This window comes from Polypterus senegalus, chromosome 12, assembly GCF_016835505.1.
Source record: "Polypterus senegalus isolate Bchr_013 chromosome 12, ASM1683550v1, whole genome shotgun sequence".
Taxonomy (NCBI): Eukaryota; Metazoa; Chordata; class Cladistia; order Polypteriformes; family Polypteridae; genus Polypterus; species Polypterus senegalus.
Genome location: NC_053165.1, coordinates 89,409,302 through 89,423,780, shown reverse-complemented (window position 1 = coordinate 89,423,780; position 14,479 = coordinate 89,409,302). Strand labels below are relative to the sequence as shown.

The window sequence follows — 14,479 nt, the reverse complement described above, 5'->3', positions numbered from 1 at the left end:
TTTTCTGTATGGATGAAGAATAGAATTTGGGAGATAATGCACCAATAAAAAGTGTTATCCTTGTTACCTGGCTTCTCTCAGGAAATTTCAGAAGACACTGGACCTAAGTTATAGTGCCATCAGTTAATCACTGGTATCAGAAGTAATACTTTAATATAACTATTTTTTGTATACAATATTTGTATGCCTCATATGAATGACTAAAAATGAATGGTAGGCAGTATGGCATAATGTTTAAGGTTTTGGACCTAAGACTACAAATCCTCCTGCTGGCACTGTTTGACCATGGGTAAGTCACTTCACATGTCTGTGCTCCAATTGGAAAAACAAATGAAATGTAACAGATTGCATCTCAAATGTTGTAAGTCACCTTGGAAAAATTCATAAGTAGTAATAATTAGGTCATTGGATCTGCTTTCTCTTGAACATGCTATATACAATTGCACATGAGTTAAATATTCCTGTATTAGATCGATCTCTTCTTTTCCTAGTGACTTGGCTTGTGTTGATGGTCACTGCAAAATACACTTTTACAAGAAAGTGTATTCTTTTGAATTGAAATGGGCAATCAGTAAGAATAATGTGAATTTTGAGATACAGTATTATAATTATTTGATGTTTTTTTTTTTCTAGTTCTTGAAGTGGAAGAAAACAACTGCCGGTACTATGTTTTGGAGATTTCTTAGATGATCAGGGGTCCCTGTTTAAAGTCCATAGATGTGAATGTATATGTAACACGTTCTGGGGTGCATCACTGTTCAAAGTAAGCAGATATGCTTGTAAATGTAAATAGTTTTGGAGGACAGGGTGGGGGTCCATAGGTGCAAATGTGTATTACAATGGAGTATCTTGAGGGGGACCTGTCAAGTTTAAACACATACCATCTGCCCCCCATTTTTCTTGGATTCAAGGACACTACTTCTGTCTCTGCTTCTCAATTTCTGCTGTTTTGCTTCTGGTGAAGCAACATCTACAATCATAGCCACAATGCCTAGCATCAGCACTCACATTTTATAGTGCTTGCTAACTTTAGAGCTTTGCTGAACTTTCTCTTTTCTATTTCATACCTCACTGTACAGGGCAAATGTGATTAAGACTGTTTTTCCTGCCTCTACTTCAGTGTTTCTTACATCCACCTTATTGGCTAGTGCTGCTGTCAGTTGGTTCTGCTGCATCCTTCATTTGCATCAAGCCTCCTATTAGTGCTGCACAGAACATATAAGTTAACTTAATACATATCAACAAATAAAAAAGTCAGCTAATTTTCTTCTCTTGTAATGTTACTGAATTTCAATCAGAGTATATTTGAGCTTTTGTGGTATTTATTTCTATTATAGGCTTTTTTCCCCCTAAATATTGATATGTATCAATGTTCTTAGCTTTTGAACTAAATGAGAAATAGTGTTTTGTTGATGAGTAAGTGCAGTCAGTCAACTTTGCATATTACACAGTATATAACCTATCCCAACTAACATAGGAAGCCAGTCAGGAGCAAACCCTAGGTAGGACTCCAGTCAATCGCTATGTGTGTGTGTGTGTGTGTGTATCAGAATTGCTCTATACTCAAGACTGAGTGGTTTGAAGTTTAGTGCTGTTCAAATGTTTGATCATACTGTCCTCTGCATGTGATTTTTCTATTCAGTACCCTGGCTTCCTCCCACATCCTGGTGACATGCAGGTTTATGTTTACTTAAAATTTTAAATTGACCAGGTGTTTGTGTTGGATTAGCATGCCATCCAGGGTTCGCTTATATCTTCTGTTTCCATAGGTTCTGGCTCTTCATAACCCTTTAAGTAAAAGAGAGAAAATAAAAAAAAAAATATATGAGCAGGTGCACATAAAGTACTTCTTCTTTAAAGCACAGAGGGTGTGGGCAACTTTCAGCATATGGACCAAATTGAAGGAGCTAAAGTTACAGAAGTAACTTTAAATTAAACACAATGGCATCTGCCCTCCTAATGTACAATATGAATCATACAAACTAAGAGCAAGCACAATTATGTTGATATGATCAAATGTGCAAAGTCTGCAAATCAGTAGATTTCTTTAGGGAACATCTCCACCCAAACAGAGCAAACAGTGTAAAGTCACACTGATATGAATGAAGATACAGTAACTGCATGAAAGGTGTGTACACCAGAACCATTTGCATTCCCTTTTTTCAGAAGACACACAAGGCGGGACATTAAAGTGAACTGCTAAGTAAGTGTCACTCAAGAGCGTTTAAATGAACACACAAAACCAGGATAAGGGGAGTAACCTAGTTAAAGCAGATACCTGGTTTCTTAAGAACCTCCATTTACATGTGCAGGTACGCTTCTGGAGTCTTCCTTTGGCAAAACGCTATGATGTCCTTAAAGTGTGCAAGAAAAGAGTTAAACCTGAAAACAAGTATGAAGCCTGTGGTCATTTTCTTGTGTTTTATAAATTTAGTCCTTCGTTTGCTATGAAATAAATACCATTCATCCTCTTTATACATCCTTGATCTGAGCCACTGAAAGCTTGCTGTATGAAAACTGACCACTGTGTCGCCCTGTCACACTTTTTCATCCTATTAATAGCAAATAGCTGGATTGAAAATAAACTGACACTTTATAGGTTTCTGTTACTGGTTTGCATGCAGTATGCTCTTTTCTTCTTGGATGTACGATTGAGCCCTGCAAAGGATTGGTGTACCAGTATGTGTGCTTCTTGCCTTACAGACAGTGATGCTGGTGTGGTAATAACACAGGTTCGTATTTTTACTTCAATAAAATAAGTACTGCATTCGGTTACTTGTTACTTTAAAAAGTAAGCAGACTACATAATGTACTTTTAATGCATTAACCCCAACACTACTCCTGAGATTGTGCTTTGCAATGTGCTTTTTGTTTAATAGTGTATGTTCCGCTCGTCAACATAAATTTGGAGATTTTTCAAATATTGGGATAGATTATTTCAACCAGGGGAAGAAATAATGTGATCACCTGAGCACTTACCTCAGAACATTTATCTTATGGATGCTTCTACCTAGGGCTGCTGAAAGTGTGTGTGATACTAATACTTGCGCAGTCAACACACATTTGCAGAATACAAAATCCTTCATTGTAACCCCGTTAAGGGTTTACATGGCCTCATAACCGGGTTTCTTGCAGAGAAATCTATGTGGTGTTAACCCAATTTGTTGAGGACCAATAACCTTGTTTCCTCTATGAATAACCAGGTTATTAAATTGAATGTAAACACACTGACTGTAACAGCGCCGGTCCCAAGCCCGGATAAATGGGGAGGATTACGTCAGGAAGGGCATCCGGTGTAAAGTTTTGCCAAATCAATATGCGGGCAACAATATCAATTTCCATAGCGGATCAGTCAAGCCCTGGGTTAACGACGACTCCCACTAGTACTTTTAGCCAACAGGGTGCTGGTGGAAATTGGGCTACTGTTGGCCGGAGAAGAAGAGGTGGGAGACGTGTCCTGAGGTAGGAGGAGAGGAGGAAAGTAAAGAGAGTGGAACAGAGGGTAGGAACTTTGAATGTTGGCAGTATGACTGGTAAGGGGAGAGAGTTAGCAGATATGATGGAAAGAAGGAAGGTTGATATATTGTGCGTGCAAGAGACTAAATGGAAGGGGAGTAAGGCCAGGTGGATTGGAGATGGATTCAAATTGTTCTATCATGGGAGGAGAAATGGAGTAGGAGTTACTCTGAAGGAACAGCATGTCAAGAGTATTCTGGAGGTGAAAAGAGTGTCAGACAGAGTAATGATTATGAAGCTGGAAATTGGAGGTGTGATGATGAATGTTGTTAGTGCATATGCACCGCAAGTTGGGTGTGCAATGGATGAGAAAGAAGATTTTTGGAGTGAGTTGGATGAAGTGATGAACAGTGTACCCAAAGGACAGAAAATGGTGATTGGAGCGGATTTTAATGGGCATGTCGGTGAAAGGAACAATGGAGACGAGGAGGTGATGGGTAGGTAATGGTGTCAAGGAGAGGAATGAAGAAGGTCAGAGAATAGAGGATTTTGCCAAAAGGATGGACATGGCTGTGGTGAATACGTATTTTAAGAAGAGGGAGGAACACAGGGTGACGTACAAGAGTGGAGGAAGACGCACACGGGTGGATTACATCCTATGCAGAAGACCTGATCTGAAGGAGACTGAAGACTGCAAAGTGGTGGCAGGGGAAAGTGTAGTTAAGCAGCATAGGATGGTGGTCTGTAGGATGACATTGGAGATCAAGAAGAGGAAGAGAGTGAGGGCAGAGCCAAGGATCAATTGGTGGAAGTTGAAAAAGGAAGACTGCAAGGTTGAGTTTAGGGAGGAGGTGAGACAGGCACTGGGTGGCAGTGAAGAGTTAGCAGACAGCTGGGCAACTACAGCAGATGTAGTAAGGGTGACAGCAAGAAGGGTGATTGGCGTGACATCTGGACAGAGGAAGGAGGAAAAAGAAACCTGGTGTTGCAATGGAGAAGTACAGGAGAGTATACAGAGGAAGAGGATGGCAAAGAAGAAGTGGGATAGTCAGAGAGATACAGAAAGTAGACAAGAGTACAAGGAGATAAGACGCAAGGTGAAGAAAGAGGTGGCGAAGGCTAAAGAAAAGGCATATGATGAGTTGTATGAGAGGTTGGACAGTAAGGAGGGAGAAAAGGACCAGTGGGCTAGGCAGAGGGACCGAGCTGGGAAAGACGTGCAGCAGGTTAGGGTGATAAAGGATAAAGATGGAAACGTACTCACAAGTGAGGAGAGTGTGTTGAGCAGATGGAAAGAGGACTTTGAGAGGCTGATGAATGAATAGAACGAGAGAGAAGAGGTTGGATAATGTGGAGATACTGAATCAGAAAGTGCAACAGATTACCAAGGAGGAAGTAAGGACAGCTATGAAGAGGATGAAAAATGGAAAGGCCATTGGTCCAGATGACATACCTATGGAAGCATGGAGTTGTTTAAGAGAGATGGCAGTGGTGATTTTAACCAGATTGTTTAATCGAATCTTGGAAAGTGAGAGGAGAAGAAGCGTACTGGTGCCAATATTTAACAATAAGGGGGATGTGCAGGACTTCAGTAACTTCAGGGGAATAAAATTGATGAGCCACAGCATGAAGTTATGGGAAAGAGTAGTGGAAGCTCGGTTAAGAAGTGAGGTGATGATTAGTGAGCAGCAGTGTGGTTTCATGCCAAGAAAGAGCACCACAGATGCAATGTTTGCTCTGAGGGTGTTGATGGAGAAGTATAGAGAAGGCCAGAAGGAGTTGCATTGCATCTTTGTGGACCTGGAGAAAGCATATGACAGGGTAAGGAGAGAGGAGCTGTGGTAATGTATGAGGAAGTCGGGAGTGGCAGAGTGGTACAGGATATGTACGAGGGAAGTGTGACAGTGGTGAGGTCTGTGGTAGGAGTGACAAAGGTGAGATTACATCAGGGATCGGCTCTGAGCCCTTTCTTATTTGCAGTGGTGATGAACAGGTTGACAGACAAGATTAGACAGGCGTCCCCATGGACTGTGATGTTTGCTGATGACATTGTGATCTGTAGCGATAGTTGGGAGTAGGTGGAGGAGACCCTGGAGAGGTGGAGATATGAGAGGAGAGGAATGAAGGTCAGTAGGACCACCAAGACAGAATACGTGTAAATGAGAGGGAGGTCAGTGGAGTGGTGAGGATGAGGGAGTAGAGCTGGTGAAGGTGGATGAGTTTAAATACTTGGGATCAACAGTACAGAGTAATGGGGATTGTGGAAGAAAAGTGAAGAAGAGAGTGCAGGCAGGGTGGAGTGGGTGAAGAGTGTCAGGAGTGATTTATGACAGACAAGTATCAGGAAGAGTGAAAGGGAAGGTCAACAGGACGGTAGTGAGACCAGCTATGATATATGGGCTGGAGACGGTGGCATTGACCAGAAAGCAGGAGACAGAGGTGAAGGTGGCAGAGTTAAAGATGCTAAGATTTGCATTGGGTGTGACGAGGATGGATAGGATTAGAAATGAGGACATTAGAGGGTCAGCTCAGGTTGAACGGTTGAGAGACAAAGTCAGAGAGGCGAGATTGTGTTGGTTTGGACATGCGCAGAGGAGAGATGAGGGGTATATTGGGAGAAGGATGTTAAGGATAGAGCTGTCAGGAAAGAGGAGAAGAGGAAGGCCAAAGAGAAGGTTAATGGATGTGATGAGAGAGAACATGCAGGTGATGGGTGTAACAGAACAAGATGCAGAGAACAGAAAGATATCGAAGAAGATGATCTGCTGTGGCAACACCTAATGGGAACAGCCGAAAGAAGAAGTAGAAGAAGATGTAACTTAACATCAGTAAAACCGCAATACTCAATATTGATGTTTACCACACTGAACTGTCTCTATGCATGGTCACCATTCAGGCATTGGGAGTGGAAGTGATGCACTGCTACAATTATTTGGGAGTCCACATCAATGACAAGCTGGACTGCTCTTGTAAGACATAGGAACTACAGAGGAAAGGGCAGATCAAACTCTTCTCTCCTAGGAGACTGCTTTCATTTAGTGGGGTAGGGACGTCCTTTACATGTTCTAGAACTCAGTGCTGGGCCGGTCAGGCCACTTCAAGAGAAGCCCGCCGAATCAATAAGCTGATTAAGGATGCTGACACAGTTATGGCACCCTGCCTTGCGCCCTGTGTTGTCTGGGATTGGCTCCTGCAGACCCCCGTGACCTTGTAGTTAGGATATAGCGGGTTGGATAAAGGATGGATGGATGGACACAGTTATGGGACACACTCTCGACCCCTTCACTCAGGGTCACGCTTTTGAATTGAAGATGGGACCAATGAATGTGGTAGAGAGGCAGGTTTTCCCTTCAAAAGCATGACCATGTGAGAAGGGGCATCCTGTTTGTGCACTACTTTCATTTTAACAAATACTTGCTTTTTGCTCATTGTGAGCATACACCTGGTTGACTTGACGCGTGGATTATAAAACAGGAGTAGCGCAAGATTTTCTCCATGGACGTTTTGCTGTTGTCCAGCACTGGTAACTGTTAGGCCCTGTTCTGTCAGAATCTTTTTATGTCCTTTCTCCATGAAAACATTAGTCGGCAAAAAAAATTTTTGGCCACCACTAATAAACCACTTGGGGTAAATAACATATAATAAAAAATATCTATCATTTTTTGAGTGGAGCATTCCTTTAAATAAAAATGTGTGCTTTTACACTGTCAAACACTGCAATACTTTTCAGCATGCAATAACTTAAGAGTTGTAGAGCTGGAACAATAACCTTCTACATACTGTATTCCTTCTGGCTGGAAACCACAAATACAGTAAAAGTCACAAGAGCACATCACATTTCTGAGAGGTTTGTGGAAATGAGTAAATTAATATGAACTGTAAGTGTTAGGCATCACTTTGTAGTACGGTAACGCTTGGTCTTTCTGTCCACTGGGAGAGCATCAGTAAGAATAACCCAAAGAAGTAAGAGCTGTGCACCTAAATAGGCTGCCAAAGTGAAGCTTGCAATGTAACACAATAACCACACCCATTACCACAAGGCAAGAAACAGTATCTTACAGCAAATACCACAGCATCAAACATCACATTATCAAGATCACAAACAACATCTGCTTGTGAACTGGATTTGATTTATGAATTTTCTTAAACTGTTATTATTTATCATATGTATTGAATGTTCTGTGTACGAGTCCCAGAGTAAAGGTTACTCTTCTTGATGTTCTTTGGCTTCCAGGATCCAAATTAAAGGTGCAATCCTGCCACCTACTGTACTGTACTGGATGGAGTGTGCAGCAAGAATGACAGGAGTCTAATTTTAACTTCCGGTCAAGTATTAATTTGAAAATCTTCCATCGCTGCATACCATTCTTGTCTATTTCTTGGCTTCCAAGCTGTCATTAAATTTAACGTGTTTATAGGAATAAGTCATGAGTGCTTGGAAATTACTTCAGTTTTTGTTCCGCCACATACGAGAAGACCAATGTTAAACATGTCCTGATGTCTAGTTATGCAAGATGTTGAGCTTTGTGGGGTTTGCCCCTATTTTTGATACTGTATACCAGAAAAAAAAAAAAATGAGGCAATATTTGGACCATATTTTCTACAGAAAATTACACCCTTATAAAAAAGAAGAAATAGGTGTCTTCAGTAAAAATGATCAGGACTCAGAAGTTCACCCTCTAATAATGCTGGCGACCTTCAACATCTGCAATAAGATGCTGCAGATGTTCTACCAGACGGTTGTGGCGAGCGCCCTCTTCTACGTGGTGGTGTGCTGGGGAGGCAGCATAAAGAAGAGGGACGCCTCATGTCTGGGCAGACTGGTGAGGAAGGCAGGCTCTATTGTAGGCCCAGAGCTGGACAGTTTGACATCCGTGACAGAGCGACGGGCGCTGAGCAGACTCCTGTCAATCATGGAGAATCCACTGCATCCACTGAACAGGATCATCTCCAGACAGAGGAGCAGCTTCAGCGACAGACGGCTGTCACCGTCCTGCTCCACTGACAGACTGAGGAGATCCCACACTATGCGACTCTTCAGTTCCACCAGGGGGTAAACGTTAACATTATTCAAAGTTATTGTCTGTTATACCTGCATTGTTATCACTTTTTAATTTAATATTGTTCTTTATCAGTATGCTGCTGCTGGAGTATGTGAATTCCCCTTGGGATTAATAAAGTATCTATCTATCAATCTATCTATCTATCTATCTATCTATCTATCTATACTAATAAAAGGCAAAGCCCTCACTCACTCACTCACTCACTCATCACTAATTCTCCAACTTCCCGTGTGGGTGGAAGGCTGAAATTTGGCAGGTTCATTCCTTACAGCTTCCTTACAAAAGTTGGGCAGGTTTTATATCGAAATTCTACGCGTAATGGTCATAACTGGAAGCAGTTTTTCCCCATTTACTGTAATGGAGATGAGCTTCAATGCCGTGGGGCGGAGTTTCGTGTGACATCATCACGCCTCTCACATAATCACGCAGTACATAGAAAACCAGGAAGACCTCAAAAAGCGCTGAAGAAAACATGCATTATATAATTGAGAAGGCAGCGAAACAATAAGAAGCGAAGCGAGTGACATATACAACCATATTCATGAGTTCTGCTACTGAAACAAAGCACGATGTAAACCTACACTTTAAATTAAGTTCATAGACAGGCTGCGCTGGCGTTTGTAATTTAGTGCCTGCCCATATAAGGCCGTCCGTCAGCGGCAATCCAATAGCAAACTGCCACTAAATATTCACGGGTGAAGGACTGTGCTTATGGAGAGGAAGATGAGATGGTCAGGGTGGTGTTTGACACAAACTCAGCGAAACTGCGAGAGAAAGTTTTAAGTGCCAGGACTAAGGTAACATTAAATACAGCCATGGACATAGCACGAGATGGCACCAGCACAGCTGGGAACCTTCGATGCATGTACACCGAGTGGCTCACGGAACTGACGAGTGCACAGATAAAAGCAACAGTTCCAAAGAGCTGAACAAAACCGAATTACACAATTGAAAAGGCAGCAAAAATATGAAGCGTCTCATACATACAAGCATATTCATAAATCCAACTACTGCGGAAACAAAGCACACGTTGGAAAAGTCAATGTCCCGCTAAAGGAAGACAGTGTAAAAACCCGTGCATGCAGTGTGTCAGGTCTCAGATAAAGAAGAAGACGAGCTGTTTATTGATGCAGTAAGAAACGAATCGATGAATGAAACCTGTCATCTTTACAACGATTGACAAACACGGAATGTAACTTGAACACAACACATCCTACAAATACGAACCTGATTGAAAGAAATAATGATAATCAAATCCTTGATGACAGCAACACTCAGTAACACTCACAAAACAAATACTGTATATTGACAGTCATGTTACGTTATTTTTAAAATGTTCCCTTTTCTTTTCTAGCTTTTTAACACACTACTTCTCGCTGCGATACGCGGTATATATATATATATGTATATATATATAACCCGATCTACATACTCGAATAATGGATACTTTATTCGCCATCAATGATTGTTTTGGTAAAGCCATACTCAGTGTATTCATTAGATGAACGGTAAAAAAGTAAGGGCGAGGGGAGGATGACTTATTGAGGCATGCAGGCTGTAGTGCGCGTCAACTCTATCTGAATTGCGCGATCACATTTGAAAAATATATCTTTTCAAGTTCTATTTAGTCCATATGTGTCAAACTCAAGGGTCGGGCCACATCCGCCCGGCGTGTAATTATATCCGCCCGAGATCATTTTATATACTGTATTATTGTTATTAAAGCCCGGTATATGAAGCGCTGGTAACACAATAAACTACAGATCCCATAATGCAGCGCTTCAGCTGCCTTGCCGAACAGTTACCGCGTTAATCAAGTCTACCTTAAGATGCTGCAAGTTATTGCGAAGCTAGCTCACACGATGCTGAAGAGAAAAGTTGATTCTGAAAATAGAGCCTTTAAAACCGATGGGAGGCTGAGTATATGTTTACTGAACCCGTGTGTCTCATTTGTGGAGCTAATGTGGCTGTAATTACAGAATTTAATCTAAGACGGCACTATAAAACAAAACATCAGGGTAACCTGAAAGACCTGAATGCAATGCAGAAGATACAGAAAGCAGAAGAATTAAATAAGAATCTGACACTTCAGCGGACGTTTTACCCGTGCACAATCACAAAGTGATTTCAATTGAGCTGCTTTTATGGGAGACACAACCACTTGCCCCACTTTCCCTGTTACCAAGTAATGTTAAACCAAGTCGTCACTACGGTGTTCCCAAATACGCACTTTGCTGATAAACTGAGCGCACTGAGTTTGCACGGCGCTTTGGTGACTTTGAAGAACAAAAAAAGTCCGTCTACATGCGGCTCGAACCTTGTGCATGTTTGGTAGCACATATCTGTGTGAGAAGCTCTTCTCAGTGATAAAGACTAACAAAACAGCACACAGGAGTCGCCTCACTGATGAGCACCTGCAATCCATCCTGAGAATCTCCACAACACAGAACCTCACACCAAACAGAAACGAACCTGTGCCAAAAAAGATGCCAGGCGTCCAGCTCTAAAATGACATATGAGCAAAGACAACTGAATGATTTGATTTGTTATTGCTGAAAGGAACACATTTTATTTATATTTCCAGGTTTTGTTATGCAGCATGTTCATATTTGAATTTGTATAATTTTGACAGGATATATTTTTATGGAGAGCAAAATCTTTTGGGATATTTAAAATCTAAGTTTATTTTTATAAAATATAAAATTACATAAGAGTAAAGAAATTTGAATGTTTGTTCTTTTAATGTTTACTTTATTTCTAACTTGTATAATTTAGACAGGATATATTTTATGGAGAGCAAAATATTATAAGTTGTTTAAGGTTTGAGTTGATTTATTCAGGAATAATATTCCTGTCTGTTTTTACCATTCCTACCAAAGATATTTCTGTCGACTAAATAAAAATTCCTTCTATTTAAAATTTAAATAGAACTTGAACAAATACGATAGTTCATAATATCCACGCAGACTTGCACGTAAGAGCGGGTGTCATCCGTTTTAACAAACAGCGTATTGCACTGATACGAAATAGCTGTGTGTGTATATATGTAGATATGTATGTATATGTATATATATGTTTATATATGTGTGTGTGTATGTATATATATATATGTATTTGTGTGTATATATATGTGTGTGTATGTATGTATGTGTGTATGTATTTATGTGTGTGTGTATATGTATGTGTATATATGTAGATGTTTATATATATGTATATATGTGTATATGTATAGATATGTATATATATATGTTTGTGTGTGTGTGTAAATAAATATATATATATGACAACAACACTCATCACTCACAACAGTGACAAAACAATAACATTGACAATCATGTTACGTTATTTTCAAAATGTTTAACACACTACTTCTCCGCTGCGAAGCGCGGGTATTTTGCTAGTCTATTATATAATGCCTTTCATATCTATCTATCTATCTATCTATCTATCTATCTATCTATCTATCTATCTATCTATCTATCTAATGTGATACGAGGGGTCAAAGTTACTCCTTTTCACAAACCTTCTAACAATTAGGATTGCTAATGTAAGCATATGGAGTGTCATTTTTATGCTGTTTTGAGGTTGCTGATCAATAATATAATATTTTTGATATTTGAGTCTTTACTGGTGGGTCCTCCCTGCGTGGAGTTTGCATGTTCTCCTCATGTCTGCGTGGGTTTCCTCCCACAGTCCAAAGACATGCAGGTTAGGTGCACTGGCGATTCTGAATTGTCCCTAGTGTGTGTGCTTGGTGTGTGCCCTGTGGTGGGTTGGCGCCCTGCCCGGGCTTTGTTTCCTGCCTTGCGCCCTGTGCTGGCTGGGTTTGGCTTCAGTAGACCCCCATGACCCTGTAGTTAGGATATAGCGGGTTGGATAATGGATGGATGGAGTCTTTACTGGTGGTCCTAGCCCTCTATGATCAACTCTCAGAAGGTTACAAAATGACAAATCATCTCTCTATTATAAAAAAAAAAATCTTGGAAGGAGGTGAGGTGTGATTGTCTCGGAGACACTTTCACGTCACGCGAGACGAGTCTTTGTGCCAAGCAATGTATCCCCTGCGAGACAAGAGCTTACGCGAAGAGATTTGGAGAAGTCCTGCGTGTTTATTGTCAGACACATTTCTTGTAGAGAGATAGAAATGATATTCACTCACGGGCAGTTATAACGTTGTGCTGCCACGATGTAAGTCCAAACACGGAATCAAAATTCAACGCGATATTGATGGAAAGGTAAAATCGAAAAAGAAACTGAATATATGGACATAGGTGATATGACAGAAGTGCGCCGTGCAAAATGCAGATCACGAGGCACAGCAGCAGCAATCCAGCAGCTGATCGAGCAAAGAGGAGGTAAAAAAAAAAAACCAAAACTGTATCCATCCATTTTCCAACCCGCTGAATCCGAACACAGGGTCACGGGGGGGTCTGCTGGAGCCAAAACCAACCAACACAGGGCACAAGGCAGGAACCGATCCCGGGCAGGGTGCCAACCCACCGCAGAACAAAACTGTATGTGTTTCCCAATGTATCACCATTTAAGAGGGGCTGTCGGAGGAGCGACCGCCTCTCCCTGGAGTGCATTCAGCCCCCTCTTCATTAAGCGAGCAGCGGAGACGCGACGTGGCCAGAGCGTAGCGCAGTTTGGGTGGGCGGGCGAGTTTCATATATAAAAATGGTGGGTATCGCTTTTAGACTATTTCCCAGGTGGGTGATATTATTTCTGATCCATCACTAGGCTCTAGCCTTCTGTCTACTAATTTCTATCAGAGGGTAGAGAATATTTACACTTCCAACATTAAAACTGAAGCACCCATTTGAATATTTCAAATATGTAATGCGACTATTCATGTTTGTTACGTACTCCTTCCTACCTTATGAATTAAATCATTATATTTCTTACAAGCTTGCTTAATTAGGGCAGCTTACACTAATTCATCTTTTTTCCCATTGGAAAAATCAGCATCCGTCCCATTACATGCAGTGTTACATCTGTAATTCAGGTGTAAACCTCTTATTGTCGACAGCAAAGGACTTGGCGTTTCATTTTCATGTTCTTGGCAGACTCATATTGCATACGGCAGTAAAATTATATTATTATCTGGCGAGTATAAAATCAGTACAAATAGGACGTCAAACGTACTTGTTCCAAATACTGTAGTTGTTAAGGCTGTGGACTTCAAGCCCCGAGGTTGTCGGTGCAGATCCTGCTGCTGACGCTGTGTCACTAAGAGCAAGTCATTCCACTTGTCTGAGCTGAAACTGCAAAGACAAAAGAAATGGAACCACTTGTACGTCCAACACAAGCAGAGCCTGCAAACTCCATAAGGACGATAGCTAAGTGAAGACTAGAAACTAAAGTTGAATCAAATATTAAAGAAGAAACTTAGCTTTTACTTAACTTCACTTCTTAACACTCAGTCATATTTTCCGGGTGATGGATGCAATGGCTGCATGCCAGATTAGACCAGGCCAGTAATAGACTCTCCTCTCTCAGCTGGGTGCTTTAATCCTTTAAAGTGCATCCAGGCGCCTGGTGGTCTTGTGAGTGACCGCGTTGTTCGGTGGCACTCAGCCTGAAAAGGCTATGAGGATCTGCCAAGTGGGCTTGCCAGTCGCCAAGGCAAGGGTGATATTCCGGTGCACCACCAATCCCGTGAGAGGCAAGCGCTTTTTACAGAAGGGACCGCGGTATTTTTAAGTTCCATGATCCTTTGCAGCAACATGCAGATTATCAGCTACAGTGGTGTGAAAAACTATTTGCCCCCTTCCTGATTTCTTATTCTTTTGCATGTTTGTCACACAAAATGTTTCTGATCATCAAACACATTTAACCATTAGTCAAATATAACACAAGTAAACACAAAATGCAGTTTTAAATGATGGTTTTATTATTTAGGGAGAAAAAAAATCCAAACCTACATGGCCCTCTGTGAAAAAGTAATTGCCCCCTGAACC

The 14,479-nt window shown here is 41.2% G+C and overlaps 1 long non-coding RNA gene across 1 annotated transcript; it reads right to left on the bottom strand.

Annotated features, from left to right (window-relative positions):
- Positions 1-662: 662 nt before the first annotated feature.
- Positions 663-13,997, bottom strand: LOC120540990. Its single transcript, XR_005635919.1, has 3 exons — positions 13,924-13,997; positions 13,665-13,783; positions 663-1,788 (listed from the first exon to the last, which is right to left on the bottom strand). It is a non-coding gene; the product is annotated as an uncharacterized LOC120540990 (long non-coding RNA).
- Positions 13,998-14,479: the final 482 nt, after the last annotated feature.